The 19,914-nt window shown below is 48.0% G+C and overlaps 1 protein-coding gene across 1 annotated transcript in view; it reads right to left on the bottom strand.

Moving 5' to 3' along the window:
• The window catches only part of VAT1L (vesicle amine transport 1 like), a 151,564-nt gene that overhangs the window by 88,426 nt on the left and 43,224 nt on the right, over positions 1–19,914 (bottom strand). The window lies entirely within an intron of this gene.

A 19,914-nucleotide genomic window follows, 5' to 3' on the forward strand; every position in this document is an offset into this window, starting at 1 on the left:
ATAAATCTGAATCATCTGTACTCCTTTGGGGCTAGGATGTCCAGGCATATGAGGAAGAGCCCAACGCATGAGGTTTAAATATTGAGGGGTCTAAGAGAAATCACAAATGTAGTTAGACATGGGTGGTTTTTCCATGTCCTGTTTCAACAGGGTCAGAAATGTAAGTCATTGGACAAAATCCTGCGATCATGTGAAGTCAGAAATCTTCCAGTAAAACCCAGTTTGCTGGTAATTAAGGTGCCTTCCAAAACCAGGTACTGTTTCCAGTTTTCCACCTGCCATCTTAAGGAGGCAGAAATTATTCTACCAAAGTCACCTGTGAAATGTAACTTCTGCCTAACACTTCATTACATGCCTTCATGTTGGTGGACTAAATCAGGTTGGCAGGCCTATTTCTGGAAATGTTTTTTTTTTTTTTTCTTCCCAACATTCGCAATGAAAGGCAACACTGAGAGAATCATAGAATGTCAGAGCTGGAAAATCATCCAATTATCCCCACCCCATCATTGTTTTACAGATGAGGGAAAGGTGACTCAGAAAGGTTAAGGTGACTCAGTTTTCAGAGGCAGATCTGAGATTCAAAGCAAGGTCTCCTAACTTCTAGTTATTGCCATTTTCTATAATGCCATGCTGCCTACTTATTTTGACATTTTAAGCTAAGCAGATTTTGAAGCTGCTGCCTAAAATAGACCTGTTACTGATTTGGAGGTCAACATTTTAAGACATGGGCATGAACCTAAGACTCCAGACAGGCTATCATTCTGTGTTCTAAGAATAGCTTTGGTATTTGGTTAATTTTTTTTTTCATTTGATTTTAGAGAACAAATACGGGACTCTCCTTCTTGGTGAGTGGAAATATCAGCAACCAGTGCAGCAGTCCTCTAAAACTCAACAGGGTTTAGAGGGTTAACCTCTTTTGTGCTGGGATGAAACATCAGAACTAGTTGATCCCTCCTGCCCACTGTCCTCAGGCCAACATGACTTTTACTCACACAACTACTTTTCCAAATTCCTATTATGTACTGGTCACACTGTGCTGTGGATGGATGTGGGAGTATCGGGAATCAATAGTGCACCCTAATCTCTATCTCTGCCCCCCACCCCGCCACCAAGCCTCAGATTTGTGTAGTGAATGACCACTGGGCTGTCTGTCTCTACCTGGCTGTCCAAAAACACATCGAATTCAACTCATCCAAAACATTATTCTTGGCCATCTGCAAATGACTTACTCCTTGCATTGATTTGCTGGTTGCTGTTCTAACATAATACCACAAACTGGGTGGCTCAGCCAACAAATTTGCTTCCCACTTGTGGAGGTCAGAAAGTCCAAAATCAAGGCGTCGGGAGGGTTGTGTCCTTCTAGTGACTACGAGCGAAGGGTTTGATCCAGCTCTCTCTGCTTGGCTTGTAAATGGCTCTCTTCTCCCAAGGCCTCTTCACATGGTCTTCCCTCTACGCCAACCTGTGTCCAGATTCCCCCCATTCTTAGAAGGACGCCAGTCCTATCATTTAAACTTGATTACCTCTCTAAGGACCCTACTGCCGAATAAGGACACATTCTGAGATAGTGGCGCTCAGGACTTCCCCATATCAGTGGGGTGGGGCATGGTTCAACCCGTAACATTCCTCTTCCTGTACCTCCTGCCTCAGTGGATGAAAACTGTACCATTCGCCTGTCCCTCGGCTGAAGTCAGGAGTCTGGGGGTCGCCGGACTCCTCTTGGTCCCTGGGCCTCACATCCAGTTAGTGTACTGCATCCACTCCACACCCTTGTGACCATCACTTCGTAGTCTGGGTTGTTGCATTTCCTCACCTGGATGATGACACCACCCTTCTGGCTGGCCTGGCTGTGTCCACATCACCCTCTGGACAGAGTGGTTTTTCTCAAACTCAACCCTGAGCATCTCGTGACTGGTCGCAAAGCTCCCCAATGCCTGTCACTGGCTTTCAGAAAGAAAAGCACACCCTTCGGTTTATCCCACGGGCCGGCCCTCTGGCAGGTGGCCCAGTCTATCTCACTAACATGGCTTCCCTCCACTTCTCCAGTCTCTGCTCCCTAACAAGACACGGCCCTCGATCCACCCCCGATTGCCATTCGCCGAGCCCGGTGCTGTGTGACCCTCATTCCGTGGTGTCCTCAGAATGAACTTTGAACCTAATTTTGATGAGGAGGAGACTGAGGTTCACAGAGGTTAGGCACCCAGTCCAAGGCCAGTAGGGTAAGATGGCAGACTTTGATCTCTTGTACCCACCAGTTGAGCAACCTTGAGTAACACGTCAATAACATGTCTTCTGGTCTTCCATCTTAAAATGGAGAGTGTAATGCTATATATAAGGTTCTTGTGGGACGATTTGATATAACGCATCCAAGGGCTTAGAATGCTCAGTATTTGCTGTCACTACTACTTTGAATGCTGTTAGGTTCTCTTGCTATTATTATTACGTCAGCAGAAGCAGCAAATTCACGATCCCATTCTCCTGAACGTGTAACGCTATTTTAGCATCGACACTAGCTTCTCACAGGCTGTCCCCTCCCTATCCATGCCTATTCTTCCCACTTTCTTCTTCAGACCACAGCCCCTCCCCCCCGCCCCGGCCCCCCACCACCTAGGCAACTCCTCTTCTAGAAAACGTCCCCAGGGGCGCCTGGGTGGCGCAGTCGTTAAGCGTCCGACTTCAGCCAGGTCACGATCTCGCGGTCCGGGAGTTCGAGCCCCGCGTCGGGCTCTGGGCTGATGGCTCAGAGCCTGGAGCCTGTTTCCGATTCTGTGTCTCCCTCTCTCTCTGCCCCTCCCCCGTTCGTGCTCTGTCTCTCTCTGTCCCCAAAATAAATAAACGTTGAAAAAAAAAAATTAAAAAAAAAAAAAAAAAACAAAAACGTCCCCAGGCGCTTGCCTCCACCTTCCCTTGGTGCCTCCTTTAGTGCTACCATAGACCTGGGGTTCCTTCCTCTGGGACAGCGGCCACCATGGCTTTCTGTGGCTGCTAACTGATCTGTCTGTGAGCCCCATGAGGCCAGGGACCGTGCCATATATCTGGCTCTGTACCCCAGTGCTCAGGGCAGAGGCTGACACACAAAACCTGATGAATGAATGCATGAGAAACCGGAATGTGATACGAAAGGGAAGTCCCTCATCAGTTTGCAGATCGCTACGTCCTTTAGCATTGCAGAGTAGGAGTAGAGCACAGATTCGATTAACGTATCTAGTATCTCACCCAAGCAGAACTTTACCATTTCCATTTTATTTTTTTAAATTTTTTTGAACGTTTGTTCATTTTCTGAGAGAGGGAGAGAGACAGAGCACAAGTGGGGGAGGGGCAGAGAGAGAGAGGGAGCCACAGAATCCGAAGCAGGCTCCAGGCTCTGAGCTGTCAGCACAGAGCCCGACGCGGGGCTTGAACTCACCAACCGTGAGATCATGACCCGAGCCGAAGTCGGACGCTTAACTAACAGCCACCCAGGTGCCCCACCGTTTCCACTTTAAATAAAAAGAAACGTGTGGTAGCAAACTGAGATGATATAAGTAACCCAGTACTTATATAAGTAACTTATATGTGGTATATAAGTAACTGGGTTACTTATATATTTATATAGCATCTATGAGTATTTTACATAATATAAAATGCAGAAATATAAATAATTAGAATATATAACTAGTATATGTATAATCAGTATTATATAAACATGTACGTGTACATAAGTAGTAATTTTAGTATATAATACTCCATTTGTAAAATATTACTATGAGAATAAAATAATATTATATAGTCATATAATATATAATTAATGTAAATAGCAAAACATGCAAGTATTCTACACGATATTATATGATAACATATTCTTATATAAATAACAATGGGTGGAAAACCAAATTCAGTGGGCACCTGTTTGTAGCACCCCCCCCCCCGCTTGAGCTCTCTATTAATTCACTAAGGCAATGAGAGGCCCTTGCAAGATCCTCAATGCTCTAAAGTAAATAATACTCAGCACTCTGTATTTAAGCACAATGTGTGCTTTTCCTCACATGTATAGTGAATCTGTACTCTCCCTCCTCCAACTCCCAAGGTGAGTGCCTCTAATTTATCCTCGTTTCTCCCACGTGCCTAGCAAATAGCACGGACTCAATAAACATTTGTGGAAGGCGGAATGAATTTTCAATAAAAAGGATTTTGCAATTTACCTGCAGACCCAGAACATACAGTGAACAAGACAATCCATTCTCCCAGCAACAGCAGCAAATAGAGATCTGCATGTACTTGTTTTTAATTTCTTTTCCTTTCTCTCTCTAGAGCGTAAGAATTCCACAGCAAGCCTCTTCTCTCCCCTGTGGCTGGCGATACAGCCAGTACAGCAGCTGACAGTCCCCTTGTCTCCCCATATGCCAGGCGCTGTGCTTACGTGCTTCGTTAAATCCTCAAACCGCTTTTAGAGTAAATACTTTTATTTCCCTTTTATGCCCGAAAACGGGGGTTCAGATGGGGAAAGGAACTTGTCCAAGGTAATATGGCTTGTACGTGATAAGGCTGGGGGTCACACCCGGGTCTCCCTGACTCCAAAGCCACTCTGTTAGTCTTCTTATCCGTCCAGCTAAGCACTCCAGTTGCTGACCTGGAACTGAAGTCCTAGAGAAAACCAAGGATCTTTGGCATCAGTCTGGAAGGCTGCACTGATCTGCTCTTTCGATAGCTTTGTCTTGGGTTCATACGGGTGAACAGACTTCAGCCAGCTCAATCCTAATTCCAGGGCTGCTGAGGTTCCTTCAGACATGAGAAATCCAGCCATGAGAAATCCAGGGAAGGCAGTTGAAAGGGAGCTGTTTTGGGCCACTGAAATCTGACTCTTAGCAAGAGACTGCTGGTTCAAGGTAAGATCCTATTCCAGAAAAGCCAGGCACAGCAGACACATGATTAGAGGAATGAATGCATCTATGTAAAGGGCTTAGTACACTGCCTGGTACATACTAAGTACTCAACTAAGTGGCACTTTTTCAGCTGTCAGTGCCTTGGAATTAGGACCGAGCTTGGCTGAAATTCTGATTACCCCTTCGATGGGAATTTAGGACAGATGATCCTGTCAGTGCACTGGGATTCAGAAATCAGCATCAGAGACTCAAGTAACAAAGACACAAAGAATGGATAACTTTATCACACGAATAACCTCTTCCTCCTCAGACTTGTTTCCCATCATACACCCAAACTCTACCTTTGGCCATTTGGAAAAATGCTTAGTCTTTGCTAAGCGCCACTCCTTTATCACCCACAGGACCTTTGCACATGCAAGTTCCACTGCCTGGAATCCTTTTCCCTGTCTTTTCTCCTGGCTGATGCCTACTCATCCTTTGAATCTTGGCCCCTCTGTTTTTTCACTGAGTTATTCATTCAGTGAATAATTTGGGGCTATTTAATAAGTGCCTCTAATGGATCAGACACTATGAGAGGCGCTAGAAAGAGAAAGGAGAACAAATTATATATCGTCCCTGTCATCTTGGAGCTTGCATTCCAATAAAGGCAACCGTATTAATAAAATAATTTTGCAATTAAAAGTACAATCAGTAGCCTGAAACCAGTAGGCTGCGAACACCAATTTCAAACACTGAACCACTGGGATCAGACCACACTGGTGCACCGTGTTTTTTCACATGTACAGAAAATGAGAGGTATGAACTAAAGGGGAAATATGGGGGAGAGAATAGATAAAACGGAAACCAGATTTGGTCTCTCTGTCCTCTCCAGTCCTAAGATTTCTAGCACACACAGACCAATTCTTCAGCTGCTAAAGAAAGTCTGTTTGAGGACACCTCCCAAAGAGAATGCAGGTTCACTCATTACCCTAAGTCTGACGAAAGGGTGAAATTTTTCTATTGCTAACGTGACCATTTCTGAGATTATCTGAAAAATAGCCCTACACTTGGGGCGCCCAGGTGGCCAAGTCGGTTGGGCATGTAACTCTTGACCTCGGCTTGGATCCTTATCTCTTTGTTCATGGGATCGGACCCCGTGGCAGGCTCTGTGCTGATAGCATGGAGGCTACTTGGGATTCTCTCTCTCTCCCTCTTTCTCTCTGCCTCTGCCCCGCTCACGTGTGTGCCTTCTCTCTCTCTCTCTCTCTCAATCTCTCTCTCTCTCTTTTAAAATAAATAAACTCGGGGCGCCTGGGTGGCGCAGTCGGTTAAGCGTCCGACTTCAGCCAGGTCACGATCTCGCGGTCCGTGAGTTCGAGCCCCGCGTCGGGCTCTGGGCTGATGGCTCGGAGCCCGGAGCCTGCTTCCGATTCTGCGTCTCCCTCTCTCTCTGCCCCTCCCCCGTTCATGCTCTGTCTCTCTCTGTCCCAAAAATAAATAAACGTTGAAAAAAAAAATTAAAAAAAAAATAAAATAAATAAACTTAAAAAAAATAGGATCACGTTTATCTCTTCCAGAAGTTGTTTTCCCTTTTACACAGCTCATGGAAACCACAGCCACTTATAGACTCAAAGAATGGAAACGAATTAGCAAAATGAGCTTGTGAATGTATCAAGAAGAATCCTAGGGTGAATGGTGAAGCAAGATTGTTTTCTTCCAAAGAACCGTCAGTTTATTTTCCATCTTCATCAATGCATAGAGGCACTTACTTAGTCCAAGAAAGATAACTGAACGTTATCACAAAATCTAGGACACTGGATACCCGGGCCAGCCTTATTCTTGTCTTATGATAATACGAATTCCCACACGGGACTTAGACACAGGTTTAGAAACACTGATTACAGATCAGTGCTGTCATTTGCCTTTGCCTGTGCAACAATCCAGTTGACTTGATTGTTACAAGGACAGAAAATTCAAATCCAACTGTGGGGGCTGATCCACGTGACCCACCATCAAAGGCAGCAAAGAACATTCTACGTTCTCACCCAGTAGGCTCTAAAAATCAGGTTTTCCTTGTTTGTCACCGCACACCTGTTGAACTACGCGTGGCACTCCCGTTGACATACGTGTGCGGACAGTTTCCATAGCAAAGAAGCATCAGCGGCACACGGCTGAAGGATGAGGGAAAGGGAGGAATCGACTGCTCAGGTTGGAAGTGGGGAGACTTCTCTTTACTCCCAAAAAGCAGTAGACACATTCCAGGGAAGACTTGGTAGATAATACCTTTATTTCCCACTTTTATTTATTTTATAGATCAGTGCTTCTCAACACGTGGTGCCGTAACCAGCGGCACCCACACCACCTGGAGTCTTGCTAGAAGGTTCCACCCGGGATCTACAGAATCAGAAACTCTGGGGGTGGGACCTGGGCATCTGAGTTTTATTTTTTTTTTTTTATTATTATTTTTTTTAATTTATTTTTGGGACAGAGCGAGACAGAGCATGAACGGGGGAGGGGCAGAGAGAGAGGGAGACACAGAATCGGAAACAGGCTCCAGGCTCTGGGCCATCAGCCCAGAGCCCGATGCGGGGCTCGAACCCACGGACCGTGAGATCATGACCTGGCCGAAGTCGGACGCTTAACCGACTGCGCCACCCAGGCGCCCCTGGGCATCTGAGTTTTAACAAGCCTTCCAGAATATTCTGATTCAGCTCACATTGAGAACCACCAATATGTATCATCCTTTAAAAGCACCCACTCTACTCCACATAATTTACTGCTAAGGCCCCCATAATGCTCAGAATATCTTAATATGGGATTTTTTTTTTAAGTTCATTTATTTTTGACAGGCGGTGCGGGGAGAGAGGGGCAGAGAGAGAAAGGGACAGAAGCTTCAAAGCAGGCTCTGTCCTGAGAGCAGAGAGCCCGATGCGGGGCTCAAACTCAGGAACCATGAGATCACGACCTGAGCCGAAGTCAGATGCTCAACCGACTGAGCCACCCAGGCGCCTCCTTTAATATGAGGTATTTTATTTAAAACCAAGGTGGAGCCTTAGTATTAATACATATTTATAGTATAAAGTCTATTACTTACAGTATACATGATTCTAATATGCAGCCCTTGCTGAGGTCTAGCACTCTGTAAAGTTTCCCTTCTACCAACTGGGTCATTGATGGATGGCATCATAACAACCCTCTGTTCCGAGTTGACATCACAGCCCGTGGGTTTAGTATGTGGGATCCTATAGATCAAGGCATGACTAACACAGTCTTCTGTGAGTCAGAGGTGTCAGAAGAGAAAAAATAATCGCTCATCCCCATTAGCAGGGCCTGAAGTTCTGGATGCTTGGAGAACTCCAGCCTCCCTGCTCCCCGGGCCTCAGCTTCGCTGCTGAACATCCAGGTTTTCCAAGCCATTCACAGCTCTGCCCATCAGGCAAGTGCAAGAGCGAATATTTAAACCCTTTCCTCTGCTCCTCCTGCCACTGAGCTCATGTCAGAGGCACTCAGTGGAGACGCAGCAGAGCGGAGTGATGAAGAATGTAGGTTTCTTTATTCGGCCTCACCTGCACTGAGTTTGCTGTGCGCCCAGGCAGTCTAACTGCTCTACAAACACAGTTCATTTGGTCTGCATCATGGCCTCCTCACTCTCTAGATGAAAAAAACGGAGGCACAGAGCAGTCCTAGAAATGTCCAAAGTCACACAGCAATACCAGCGACAAGAGTTGAACCCGCATTACCTGAGGGGTGAGTCTGAAGGGCTACAAGGAGCCTACTAGAAGGTAGGGGAACATCTCTTACCGGCCACTCTTTGTCTAGCACTGCAGGCCCTTCACACACCTCGTTCTACCCTCCCAACATCGTATTCCCATCATGAAGCCGGGCTCAGAAATGGAGGCTCCGAGAGATCCACGAATTTACAGAAGGTTATCCTGCTGGGAATTGGAAACTGAGGCTCAGAAAGGCTAAGTACTAGCCGCCGGAAGTGACTGCCTTCTTGTCACTAAGCCGGAGTTCTTTGTTCTGGACCATCGGGACAATCTCGTAGAAATGAGACACATCAGAGGTTGCAGAGCAAGCTGCAACTCCTGGACCCCACACCCAGTTCAGTCCTGGAGCCGCCGCCTGACCTGGCTGAGCTTCAGATTCCCCTTACTTAAGTCGGGGATGATAACGTCCACCTCAAGGGGTCAAGTGTGGGGCAAAGGAGGCAACATAAGTGATGTGATTCCCCAGGGATGACCCAGAGCAGGTGCTCAATAAACAAGCTCCGCCCCCTCCATAGTCCTCCTCTTCTGGGGAGCCCTCCCGGAGATCCTGAGGAGGGTAAATGTCTCCTGCTTTGTCCCCAAACTCACACACATCACTACCCAACCATCTTTTACTCTGTGCTATGATTCTCCCCTCCGCTCCTCTCCCCTGTCTCCTCCTCCTTTCTCTTCCTCCTTCACCTCTGACTCTCCTCCTTTTAAAACATCTCTTTCTTAGGGGCGCGTGGGTGGCTCAGTCGGTTAGGCGTCCAGCTTTGGCTCAGGTCATGATCTCACGGTTTGTGGGGTCGAGCCCCGCATCAGGCTCTGTGCTGACAGCTTGGAGCCTGGAGCCTGCTTCGGCTTCTGTGTCTCCCTCTCTCTCTCAGTCCCTCCCCCGCTCACACTCTGTGTCTCTCTGTCTCTCAGAAATACATAAAACATTTAAAAAATTTAAAAAGAAAAGAATCTCTTATTGTATCTCCCACCACATGGCAACTCCTTAAGGAGAAGACCACATCTTATTCCCCTCTGTATCCAAAGCATTGAGCCCACTGCTTAGATCTCAGTGACCGTGTGTTGAATGCAGGAAAGAAAACAGTAAACAGAAGTTTAGAGAACAAAGAGCATAGGTCAGAGAGGACCCACTAGGTCAGAGGGCAATCCAGGGCTGGGACTAGGAATATAAGTCCTTCTTTGCTTTATCTTCTTGGTTGGATGTGGACAAGGTCAACCCCACATCCATTTGGCAGTAACAACTTAAATCGGTGAAGGGAAGAAACTTCCGTGCCTGCCCAGAGTAAGTATTTTCTTGGTTTTCTTTTCAACCATATACATGGAGTAGAAAGAATGTTAGGGCACAAGATGCGGGCAGAGGAAAGACACAGCAAAACCTTGGATTGCAAGTAACCTGTTCTGTGAGTGTTCCCGCAAAATGAGCAAACGTTTCTAATAAATTCGAACTCGATAAACGAGCGATGTCTCGCAATACGAGTAGTACATGATGCCAAACGTCACGTGGTCACAACTGAGCCAATGGTTCTTGAAATGCGCTTCGATACACAAGTGCTTTGGATTACAAGCATGTTTCCGAAACGAATTACGCTCACAAGCCATAGCCGTACTGTATTTCCCAAAGAGCCCCCAGAGCCTGATAACAGTTGGATCCATTTGGTTCCTTCCAGCTCAGAGGCTTGCAGACATTGCCCTGTTCTTGCCCCGCCCACCCATGCACACCTCCCAGCTTCTGAGAATCTGGTCACCTCTGGGGACAGAGGGATGTGTTCGTGAAGGGATTCGGCAGGGATGACTCTTGCCGCCAGGCATGAGCCCCGCTCCCCACTTGGGCCTGAAACCCTTGGTCGGCACAGCTGGGCCTCCTACAGACTGTCCGTCACCAAGCACAGCAGGCAGCTTGGGGACTGAGGGTGGCAGGCAGGGGACTTTCGCTTTTCCAAAGTTCCCCTAGGAGGTGGTCCCACGGGCACAGGGCCCGACTGGGATGATGTGCTGGTGGCAGCTCAGCCTTCTGCTCTGATCGAGAGGGAGGCCGGTCTGGTATCACCTCATGCTGTGTTCGCGGGCCCAACGACAGGGCGTACTTTCGTTTGAGCAGTAGGGAGGGACAGCCCCGAGACGGGGGTTGAGGGAGACACAGAAGTGGGGCCTTAGGGGGACATAGATGGTAGGAGATTCAGGACAAGACCCGAAACAGGCTGGCTCCAAAGGGAGCCCTGGACACACAGGAGGAGAACTGCTGAGCCCTGAGCTCCCTCCTGCCATTTCGGCCCTTCCCACCTCGAATTTCTCATATGGGCAGGAAGGGCTGGAGCACAGCATCTCCGAGGGCCCTACGTGAGGCAGCTCAGCGTCCAGGGAGAGGAGAATAGGGACTTAAAAGAAAACCTTGGGGTGTGATTACAAGAAAAAAGCTGTATGTATTTAATACATACGTCTTCATGAATTTAATGCATACATCCCACGAAACTCTCATAATAACCAATGCCACCCACTTCACCTTCGCCTCTAAAATGCCCTCCCTCCCTCTTGTCTCTTTTTCTGAGATAACATTTAGCCTAAGGCCTACCCTCTTCACAAATCTTTAAGTATTCAACGTGGTATCATTAACTAGAGGCGCTGTGCTGTGCACGAGATCTCTATGACTCAGTCGTCTTGCGTAACGGAAACCGTGACCCCTTTGCTACATGTCCTCTCCTCCAGCCCCCGGCCCCCACATTCACACTCTGCTCCTGTGAGTTTGGATGCTTTAGATCCCTGGTAGACGTGGGATCACGTAGCATCTGTTCTTCCGGGTCTGGCTCATTTCCATGTAGCATCATCCCCTCCGGGTTCCGCCATGGTGTCACAAAGGGCAGCAATCGCTGCTTCTTAAGGCTGAATGATAGTCTGTTGTATGTCTACACCACATTTTGTTGACCCGTCCATCTGCTGACGGACATTTAGGTTGTTTCCACGTCTTAGCTGTGTTGACTAATACCGCTATGAGCATGGGACGGCAGATATCTCCCTAAGATTGTGATTTCGGTTCCTTTAGGTGGATACCCAGAAACGGAATTGCCGGGTCATACACTAGTTCTATTTTTAATTTTCTGAGGAGCCTCCATAGTCTTTTCCATAATGGTTGTACCAATTTGCACGTCTACCAACAGTGCACCAGTGCTCCTTTTCAACCACATTCTTGCCAACACTTATTTTTTGTTGTTTTTTTTTTTTTTGAGACCAGCCATCCTAGCAGGTGGGAGGTGTTATCTCGCTGTGGCTGTGGTTTGCATTTCCCCCGAAGACAAGTGGCCTGAGCACCTCTGAGTCGGGCAAACCTGAATTTGAAACCCTGATGTAGCACCGATGGGCTGTGTGAGTTTGGACAGAGACTTCAGCTCTGAGCCTCAGTGGTCTCATCTATGAAGTGGCGAGCGAGGGGCACTGGGGCGGCTCAGTCGGTTAAGCGTCTGACTCTTGATCTCGGCTCAGGTCACGATCTTACGGTTTTGCAAGTTTGAGCCCCACATCAGACTCCGTGCTGACTCTGCAGAAACTGCTTGGGATTCTCTCTCCCTCTGCCCCACCCCGGCTCATGCTCTCTATCTCTAAATAAATGAATAAAAACTTAAAAACAAGTTAGTACCAAAAAATGAACAATAAAATGGAGAATGGGCTTACCGTGCTAAGTGTTGGTGAGCCCAGACTATTTAGTTATATAGTGCCAGGCAGACAGTCCATTGGAGGGCCTTTCTGCTCTTCTCACACTGAAGATTGGACATCCTATGTTAGGATCCTCAGCCTGCTAGTTCCAGGCTATACAGCGTCCTCTCAGGCCCCCTGGGATTTATGATTATCAGCTGCAGGGCAGGTAGCTAGGTTGGAAGGGTTCGATTTATGGCCATCAGTCCCCACTCCCCTACCTCCTGCAGGCACAGCGGGAGCCCTGGCAACGGGGGGGGGGGGGGTGGGCATCCACGTTGTAAATGTTTCAAGTCTGATGTAAATTACATGTTGTTTTTGGCATCTCAAAAAATCTTTCTGGCTGGGGAGCCGGTCCTTCTCTGGGCTAGCCAATCTTGGAAATAAAAAAGGGCTCAGCTGGGAGCATGCCATCCATACGCAAACTAAGCGATCCAGAGCCAGACCCCCTCTGTCTGGTCCATATATCCCAGGAGGCAATATTCCTCTGCGTAGATCACCCCAGGGCTAGATATCAGGCAAATAGAGACCATCCCTACGGCCCAGACCCCACAGAAATTATTCTAACTAGCCAATCCTAGGCTGCCCGCCCTGCTCCAGCTTGCATTTCCACAGAGACCCCAATAAAGGGCATTGCTTGAGTGAATCCACTGCTGCTGTCTTCTTCCTCCTAACCACCCTGGTGGCTTTCCCATGTGGTCCTCTGCGGCATGCTTTGCGTCCCGTTTTTAGGACCTATGAGTATAACACACTTCGTTTTTCTGAGCCTCTCCTCTGCCTCCTCTTGTGGCCACATCTAATAAAAAAATACAGAACAGCATCCCTCTTTTGTCCCAGGGGTTGAGTGTTTTTGTGCAGTGCACAACTTGCCCAGCTGCACATGGTGACCCTACTAACCAGCCCTCGTGAGGATCATATCAAGTCTTGTGTCTCCTGTCAGTACCACTTCCCAACCGATGTAAATCACGGGTAGTCACTGCCCATCCCCTCATTCACAGACTCCCAAGTTGCCTGAGACTTGGCCTCCAGCAACGATGCGACCGGAATCCTGGCCGGGGAGCCAGTCCAGCCCACCAGATGGCAAAGTCTCCTTCGCGGGACTCCAAATCATGGCGGGGCGGAACCACTTCCAGGCTGGCTGCCTTCCATGCAGTGCATCTGAATAGATTTCCTGGATGATTACATTTGCATAGTAGGATGCCGGATTCGCATTTCCAGCCAAATTATAATTTGTACCCACAGTTTGGAGCTGTGGTTTTGATAAATGCATCTGTTTCAACCCAAACCTTATTAGGTGGAGTGATCGTAGAATTTATCGTCTAAGTTGGGATACTTTTTGAGAGTGAAGGGGGATGCTATTATTCATTTTTTTCCATCCAACAAGCATAAGCCGGAGGTGCCCTAGGCAGATTGGGTCACCCTACCCTATGAGGGTAGCCACCTTAATGTTAAGTCAAGGTAAGTCCAGGTGGCCAGGAGAGGAGAGCCAAGGTGTAGGCCTCCGTGAGACCCGGAGTTTGATCCTTGGACCTACCACTCATTACTGGAGGGACGGTGGCCCGAGTACTCTGAACAGACAGCTCATCTCTAATGTTGGGATCGTATTACCCGCTTCACAGCATTGACCTGAGTATTAAATAGTATATGGAGAAGGCTCTGCCTGGGGTTGAGTACCAAGTGGCGGCTTAGGAAGTATAAGCTTACATCCCTCCTCCCGTCTTTGTGCCTCTGCCATATTGCCTGTGCCCCAACCGCAGAGATTTGGGAACCAAGGTGCATCAGAGACTGGCAGAAAGTAAGTGCCCTCACCTGAGATGACAGTTTCCACGACTCAGGGGTCTGCCTGCGCGCCTTTTCCTGATATCCCTGTTCATTGAAGGCCCCTCATTAACCGGGTCTCTCGACAAGAATAGGAGCCTGACCTTCTGATGCGATCAACGACTTCACTGGAAAGCATTTGACCCGGGGCACGAAATACCCAAATTCTCAAAGCACTGCTCTCCCCTGCCTGCCCTCAGAGATCAGACCTCGGGACTTCCTGTGGCTTCAAACCCCTCTGCTGAGGGTCTGAACTGGGTGTTGCAGAGCCCAACCCAGCGGGAGGGTGGCAGTAAATGGCTCTGGATGAGAGGACGTTCAATCTTTGGGCCTGTGGGGAAGTGAAGGGCAGAGGCTGGTCTCCCGATGGGAATTCCCACAGGGACGTTCAGTCCCGTCTGCTTGACATGTTTTCCCTCTCCGTCCTCAGACCTGCTCTCTCTAAAGAACACCTCACTAGGGGAGCGTGGGTGGCTCAGTCAGTTGAGCATCCAACTTTGGCTCAGGTCATGATCTCACGGTCCGTGGGTTCGAGCCCCGCGTCGGGCTTTGTGCTAACAGCTCAGAGCCTGGAGCCTGCTTTGGATTCTGTGTCTCCCTCTGTCTCTGCCCGTCCCCTGCTTGTACTCTGACTCTCAAGAATGAATAAATGTTAAAAAAAAATCTTTTTAAAGAGCAGCTCAGTTCCCGGCGCTTTGTCCTGCTGTTTCAAATCAACAGCAAACTTTCAAAGTTGACTGACTTTCTTTGTAAACGCAACAAGTATAAAATGAATTCCACCCTCAGTGTTGTTTATCAAGCCCTCTCTCTTACAGTGACACCACCAGGCCCAACACTAGATCCTTAATGGGCACTCCTGGGACCCCCACCCACCTTTGCACAGCACCAGGCTCGTGAAAGGTGTTCGTAAGTGTGGGAATGAATGAATGGGTGGAAATCTCTTGACATCTCTTCCTTCTCTGATACATCTCAGGAAGGCGACATCCTGTTCCTTTCATGGTATCCATTTTTGCAGTTTGACAAGCTTTACATTTAGCTTTTGTTCCATTCAGCACGTAAATCAACGTGTTATGCTCTGTGCATGCTTATTTTCTCCGCGCACCGTAGTAGACTTCTAGGAATACAAGGAGCAGACAGCAGGTTCTGGACATGGATTGACTACAAAATACCCCTGACTGTACTTACTAGCCTTCGGGAAGTGTGCGGCTCACGTGAGCTTGCAGAACGTTCGTTTTGCACACACGTGCGTGGTGATGGTGCCCGCCCCTCGGGTGTGAGGCGTGACGGATGCCATCTCATGAAGGGTTGGGCATCCTGCCTGCACCTGCTAATATTATGGTTAAGGACTCTGACTCCTCTTGCATTTCCCCAACAAGCTCTCCGACTGGGCCATCACACACAGGGGGGGCAAGAAGGTATGAACATGAAGAGCATCGAAAGCCGAGATTCACGGTCTTCAAGACCTAAAGATGTTCTAGGTCCTCCACCCTCTAATCTAGTGCAGAAAGCCCAACCCAGCTCCCGCTCTGTCCTTCCAGGATGAAAACTGATGAGACAGAAATGGAGAACGAATGGCCTCCTCCAGTTTGCCCATTCTGTTTGGGGGCAACTCTAATGGTTCTGAAGGTCCCATTTATATTGTGCTCTGGGGAGCCTCCCTGTAGATTTTGCTCCCGGGAGTCATGGCGCACAAAACGATACACTTGTGGGGGCTCACACCCCATATTACTACTCTGTTGAATCGCTCTAACATCATTCTCACATCCTGAACCTTCTTTTTTCCAGCCTGACCATGTCCAATCCCTTTAGTGTCTTGTCACTGGCAAGTAGAACTACGTCCAGTGGACGACAGCTGGTAGGATGGAAATCCTCTGAATTGTGGCATGGTGGGACCACCTCCCTCCACTTCTGCACTGGCAGTTCTAGGTATTTCTGTGTTCGCAGCCTACTTTTGCGTAACAGAACTCGAACAGATCAAACAGATGAGCAGAACACTACAAAAGTAGGGAGAAATCGCATTGTTATTCCTGATCACGGCCTAGCAATATTGCACACTCTCTGAAAAGCCAACGCGGTCATCCTCCGGTCTCCTAGGTTTTGCCGCTTGATTTCAGAACCGTTTAGTGGCTGATCGGGCTCTCTTTACATGTCCGCACGAGCCAAATGTCTTGCATGGCCCAGTAAATAGGTGTTTTTCTTTAGGCAACAGCATCCATTTAACCTTCTCACTTTACACACGGCAAGTTGTATCGCATGATACGTTTTTAGAGCTCTCTCAAGTCCACACTCTGGTGGGCAGGCAGGGTATGCATCCTCAGAGGAAAAGCATGCACATGGGCCCATTATTGCCAAGGTTCTGAGATGCATTGCTGGAACAGTATCAGGGCAACCCAGTTTGAGGACCACATGTGTGTATGTCAGAAGCATGGGGGATAGAGGGAGAGGTGGATGGCTGGGAGGGATAGAGGGAGAGGTGGATGGCTGGGCTTTTGTCTCCCGTCCCCCTCTCGTACACCCCCTACTTTTGTCCACTAAATATTTATAGGTTGCAGTCCACAAGGGAGCTAAACATAAACCACTTATGGTTTCTGAGTTTCCTGTCTGCTTCCTCATTCCCCAAAAGCTCCTGGCAAGATTGAGGCTATTATTTCCCTAAGCACAGCATAAACTCCGAACATCTTGGTAAGCTCTTCTGATGTGGGAGAGGAGGAAGTGCTACATTGTGCAGTAGAAGGATCTAGTCTGCTCTCTGTTCAGCTCCTTAAAAAGTATTATTATGAAAGCAACACATGTTCCTGCCCATGGTAAAGAATGACATTTGGAAAATACGGAAAACTCTAAAAATACCAACCATAATGCCGTATCTCAGAGATAAATATTCTACATAATCTGGCTGATTTTGTGCCAACAGTTTTTGCAATGTATATGTGTATATATTTGATTCTTGACAGAACTGGAATCACACTGAATATACCACTGTGTGCCCTCATTATTTTTTTCTTACTAGGCTCATATTGTAAGCATTTTTGTGGGTTGTGAAAAATTCCCTAGCTTCATCATTTTGAATGCCTGGGGAATCTTCTATTGTGTAGGTCTATTATAATGCCTTTTAACCAACCCCTGTCTTCTAGGAAATTGTAATGCCATACTACTGTAAGCTGTATTTCAATGAACACCTTTGTACATGGATCTTTGACTGTAAGTTTCAGAAGGCAGAGTCTAAAGCTAGTTTGTCCACTGCTGTATGTTTTGTGTCTAGCACATTGTTGGACAAAGTGTCAATGCTCATTGTTTGAGTACAGACTGGGTCCCTGTGTGACGAACTCTCTGAATCTTTCTGGAGAAGAGATTGCCGGTAGGTAGGGTTGCATCATGTGTTTTCATTTATTTAATGTTTCTTGATTATTGAGAGAGACAGAGACAGAGAGCGAGCGGTGGAGGGGCAGAGACAGAGGGAGTCACAGAATCCGAAGCAGGCTCCAGGCTCTGAGCGGTCCGCACGGAGCCCGACGCGGGGCCCGAACCCACAAACAGAGAGATCACGACCTGAGCCGAAGCCCGACACTTAACGGACCGAGCCACCCAGGTGCTCCGCATCCTGTATTTTAAATGGCAACGCTACCAGTATGAAATTACAAGGTCAAAACGCTTAGCACAGTTCTAAAGAGACGACTGGAATGGAAAGCATGCATTTCAGACTCTGTGATCCACAGGCTAATAAAGCAGAGTGTGCTGCGGGCATTTTGCTTTGAAGAATTCATTTTGGTATTGGTAAATCAAACATGGTCGCTGGTTTAATGGCTTACAAGCCATATTAAGTAATGAAACTGTGTCTACATGTAGTTCGCAATTTGATGAAAACAGACTCATTTATTAGTTCTACATACTTAATAAATGTATCCTCCTCCGCACAATTAAAAACCTCATCATCGTTACACAGATGCTGTCTGCCTGGAACAGGTGACGTTTACCAGTTTAATTTGATCAAGTGTCTCCCAAGCGCCCACTCCAGCCTGGACCCCGTGTTATGTGCTAGAAACACAGAGATGCCTAATGGTCCACTCTGACCTCAAGAAGATCTATCTAGACAGGAAGACTCGTGGGCACTGTGGCATGCTAGTGCTTGGCATATGGAGGTAGTTAGTACATAGCTATTGGATGGATGGATGGATGGATGGATGGATGGATGGATGGATGGATAGAGTTTGGCCAAAGCAATATCAGTAAAACAACATCGAAGGTGTAGAGATGGGAGAGCAGGGAAGCCTTCTAAGAGGAAGTGACATTTAAATGATGACCAGGAACCTTCCAGGCCGAGGGATGAAGGGAACAGCAAGGGCTGTCAGGTTGAAAAGCGTGCGGTTCCAAGGGGAAGGTGGGCAGAGGGGCACGGCGGGAGATACGGAGGTTGGTGGGAGTGGATGTTGGGCAGGGGATGCTTGAGTTAGCCTTTGGCTGATCACGAATGACTTGTTAGATGGTTTGGTTCCCCCAGAGCAGACCCTAAGATGCAGATCTGTGTGCGTGCGGCTTCTTTGGGAATCGATCTCAAAGATGGGAGGAAGAAGGAGGAAGTGGGGCAGAGAGGCAGGGGAGGGAGGGAAGCCTGTAAAATGGCTCCCCCCGGTGAACAGCTGGAGCCATCGCTGGTGGGGACGAGAGACCGTGTGGACAATGCTAATACTCATCATCCCATCAAGAGGGGAGGGAGCTCAGGAATTTGCCCCCCAACCCCCTTGCTCATGAGTTGAGGGATGCTCCCGGGTCAGTAACTCCCAGATGCTTCCAGCCTACCCACGCAAGGGCCAACTTCAAACGAGAGAATGACCTCGGTGAGTGCCGGCATGAATCGGGACTGCGCGCCGACCTTGGGCAGGGATGTGCTATATGGGTGGCGTCTGGATGTCTGCCACACAGCCCTAGCGGGTCGCAGCCTGGACCCCAGCAAGCCGACTCTGTGACTAGACAAGGAGAACAGCCCTCTTCCAGTGACTTAGGGCCATCAGCTATTCCTGCCTGGGGTGTGTGCTGCTTCCTGAAGCCCACAGTGAGCTTCCTGCTTTTGACATAATCGCCTCCTTGTCTCTGCTTAAATGTCATTCACTCAGGGAGGTCGTCTTTGAAGATTCAATCTGCATCTTTCTTCCTGTTTACTCTCTCTGCATCTTGAGCCTTTCTTTTTAGAGATGTAAAATATTATATATAATATAGGATATTTATATAATTACCTATACTACGTAACAATAAATACTACATAATACCTTGTAATATGCGTGTATTTATACAAACAAAATGTGCATCTATATCCGTATATATACACATACGCATACACATGTTTAGAAAATAGGGTATATGTATATAGGTATCTGTTTGCCTTTTGGTTCTGTGCCTGTCTCCCTTGTGTGCCACTGCATTCTAGACACCCGCCGTGGTGCCTGGCACATAGTAAACGCCCAGTGAAGGTCTGCCGGGTGCATAAATAGGATCCACTGCCTGCGTCGTGCACTTGCTGTCAGAGGAGGCTCCATCCCCACGATTGTCCCCCTTCCCAGCCCCGGGCTTCAAGGTGCTGTCATCTCTCCATGCTGCGGCGTCCTGAGGCTACAGGAGAGCCCTGATGAGTAGCAGGGAGTAAGACTGGCCTCTGTCTGGCCCTGAAGGGGAGGCTGGGTCTTGGCATTGAGCTTGCAGCCGCTTCGCATCGTGGGGATGGGCTCTAGAGAACAAGGCTCCTTTCAGTGCCTTTTCTCCAGGCTTAAAATATTTGCCGTCCTTAATGCATTCCTGACTGGATGTATCCCCTA

This window comes from Lynx canadensis, chromosome E2, assembly GCF_007474595.2.
Source record: "Lynx canadensis isolate LIC74 chromosome E2, mLynCan4.pri.v2, whole genome shotgun sequence".
Lineage (NCBI taxonomy): Eukaryota > Metazoa > Chordata > Mammalia > Carnivora > Felidae > Lynx > Lynx canadensis.